Source organism: Acipenser ruthenus, chromosome 10, assembly GCF_902713425.1.
Source record: "Acipenser ruthenus chromosome 10, fAciRut3.2 maternal haplotype, whole genome shotgun sequence".
NCBI classification, from domain to species: Eukaryota; Metazoa; Chordata; class Actinopteri; order Acipenseriformes; family Acipenseridae; genus Acipenser; species Acipenser ruthenus.
In genome coordinates, this window is record NC_081198.1 from 4,859,816 (window position 1) to 4,863,586 (window position 3,771).

Consider the following 3,771-nt stretch of genomic DNA (forward strand, 5'->3'; position numbering starts at 1 on the left):
AAACAAAAAAACGGAGTGATGTGGGGAAAAGTTAAGTCATCAATTGTAATAAAGCAATCAAAACGGCATCTTGTGATGGCCCAGTTTGATTAATGCTTAAAGTGAAGAACCTACCCTGCGTGTCTGTTATTTCAAACATTTTGTATGATCATATTCCAGGATCAGTGAGTTGATCTGCTCTGCTGCGTGGTTGTTAAGTACACAAATTATAAGAATAACAAGCCCAATGATAACTACCCTAACCCGGCTATACTGCACACATTACCTTTTTTTTATTATAATAAGTTTACACTCGTAAAATGTATAGGTTAATTATTGCAACTAATTTATAATCAAAAGCACTTTTTTTTTTTTTTGTAATTATTTTAATACTAATGATCTAGTCTCGCCTCACTGTATATAACATACTTGTCTGCCCAATTAGCTAAGACCATTATTAAAATTCGAGGCCTAATTATGGCTCAATTTAATGCTGGCAAACTTGTCTATAATCCTTGAATTAAAATCTGTATCTGCTGCCCCTCTGCCTTACGGGCACCACATGATTAGAACCTGTCAGTTTTGCACTGAACCAAACCAGTCAAGCGTGTTGTGCAACATGACCCTGCATCGTTAAGTCTTGTCAACACATTAACCCGAATTCCCCAGTCCTCGTGATCAGTATTGGTGCATTACAAAAAAAGCAGAACAAAATTGAAAAGCAGTTGGCATTTTATATTATCTGAGAAATGTACCTTTAATTAATGCCTCTAAGTAACAGCATGCCAAAAGTGGCCCCGAGCTTTAAGTCTTGATAACATTTTTGAGTTGATGTTGGCACGTAAAAAAAGCAAGTAGACTTATTAGTCATTAGCCTTTTGACATACTTCTTCATAATTGCCTTCGGTAACAAGCAGTTGGAAAAACAAGGTTTCCAGGTTTATAGTGTTCAGAAAATGTTGTGGTACAATCACAAGAAGCATACTGCCAAGTAACGTTTTTATTTTTATGTTTTAATTATAGCCTATGTCTCTAAAAAAAATAGTTCGAACACAAAACCACTACTTGCAGTAGCTGGAAAAATAAAACATTAAACATACATGATGTTACAAATGTGTAATAAAAGCATTGCGAGCTTTTATTTACACTGTGGCAATTTAACACGCAAATGACGGAGCGATGTAAAATTATTTTGGGAAGGTGGGGGTATAGGTGTAGTTTTGTTTAAAAATGCATGAGACAGATGTACTGGAGTGAAGAATATAACGTGTAACGTTTGGCCTCAAATCTGAGCGCCTGGATTTTTGTTGTGTCCAAAAATAAATAATTGATTTGAGGACAAAAGCGTAAGTCTACACAGTGCAATGAAGCAAGTCTGAAGCTGGATGCCCCGTGCATACCTCCCACTGAGCATGGCCTGTAGCTTGTAAATGGCCGTGCTCCAGTCCTTGGACAGCCAGTTGAAGTGCAAATCTATGTTCTGACTTGTGTGTGGCTGTCAGCATGTTTTCCTCTTGTCAGCAGCGATTGACTGGCCAGTCTCACCCTTGTACAGCAACTATGACAGGTCATTGACAGACTAGTGACCCAGCCGGACATGGTAATGGAAGCCTATTGATTTTCCTGGGTCTCGGCACTTTAAATTGACCAACCGACAAGGTTTGATCAATTGTCTTGATCTTTGAATTATTATTATTATTTATTTCTTAGCAGACGCCCTTATCCAGGGCGACTTACAATTGTTACAAGATATCACATTAATTTTTACATACAATTACATTATTTTTTACATACAATTACATTATTTTTTACATACAATTACCCATTTATACAGTTGGGTTTTTACCGGAGCAATCTAGCTAAAGTACCTTGCTCAAAGGTACAGCAGCAGTGTCCCCCACCTGGAATTGAACCCACGACCATCCAGTCAAGAGTCCAGAGCCCTAACCAGTACTCCACACTGATGCCCCTGAATAATACACACACACACACACACATATAACAAACGATTAGCACAAAGTTGCACTTTTACACTATCAAGTAAATGTTTTGTACTGTACTAAGTAGTGTGTTTGTTGTGTTTAATGTATAAAAACAAAAAATGCTTTTCAAACAATATATTAAAGACATTATACACACACTCCAGGGCATCTAAGTACCACCTAGGGCCACTGCATGCAGCAATACAATTTGACTACTCAAGAGTATATTGCCTTAAAGTGTACATTTTAATAAAAACAATAGGTTGCGATACATATAAATATGTGCTCCCATTAATTTATTGTTATTTTTTATTTCACAATTGATGTCACACATTATAAGGGAATGTTGACAGTACATTGTACCTTTAGCCTTTACTAATTAGCTGTTTTGTGATGTACCAGAACAAAATAATAAAGAGGAATTCTTATATAACATTTTTATTAGAAAATACATGTGGCCTTTTCAATGGATCTAAATGGCGGCAGAGCTAAACACAACATTGTTAAACGTAAGGCACTATTTTAATGTTCACAACAGTGGCAGCATTAATGTACAGAACACATCAATTGAATAGACAGCTAAGTTCTTATTTTTAGTGGTTCCTACTAAACTTTGTCTACATGTTACACAAGTCAGTAGTCATATAGACACCCCCCCCCAGGATTACTTTTATATACAGTTGTAAATTAAAAAGCAATCCCTTTGGGGTTACACTGCATTATATAGCCTAATGAATACCGGTTTTGCTTGCCTGGGTAGACCAGATGGCAATTGCAGGTTCTATACCAGGAACATGTTTTTTTTATGTTCTTTTCTCGTCCATAATACTGCCAGGGAACAAAACTTGGTCATGGTACTACAATCCCATTATAACCTTTTTATTTATTAACCCCCTTGCGAGGATGTCTGCCCACAATGCGACTTCCAACCTCGATGGAGTACATCTTTTGATACAGCCATGGGAGCTAATGAAGCCACCAAGCCTCACAATTATCCCCAAAGAAAAAGGCATTAATGTACTCCGATTCCCTTTAGACCGCTATGATGGCAATTGGTTTGTACAGCTTTGATCACTGGTTTAAATACTGCCCGGGATGAAATGGTGAACTGCAGGATTAGCCCTTTGCCATTGATCTTTAGCAAACCTATTATGAACATGTATCAAATTGCAGCTGCACCAAGCAGCAGCTTGTCCCACAAAATGGCATACCCCTCAGTCCTCTGACAGAAATCAGGGGCATTTCTATCGTCAAAAGGTGTTTATGGACTTTTAGAAAGCTGCAGAGATCACGTTTTATTTAAGGTGTACCTCACTTTCACCTAAATATCTTTTTACAATAGAGAACCTATTCTTAAGTATGGGAAAGGCCAGATATAGGACAAGCAGCACAGGAGAGAGCGTTTCATGCCAAATTATTAAAAGTCGAGCGCAACGCAAATGAAACGCAATTAACTAATTGTAGTTACCACTGTTCAAAATGTACTTATTTGTTTCCTTTGGTGATTCTGGATTGTGGCTGCAGGCTGGCATTGTAACAGCTTCCCCTCACAGCTCTGTGAGTGCAACTTAATCCTGATATGAACAGCCCCTGCAACTCAGTCCTGCTCCAAAGAACAGAACAAATACAGTAGAAGAATCTGGCCCCCATTTTGCATGGTTAGAATATACAGGGAAAACAGATACACTATAAACATTAGCATGATACAAGTTATATAGATATGGCATGTATCTGACAAGACTGATTTCAGGAGCAACTGAAGAATTACATTGTGAACATACGCATTTAGGTTTATCAAAAAATAAATATA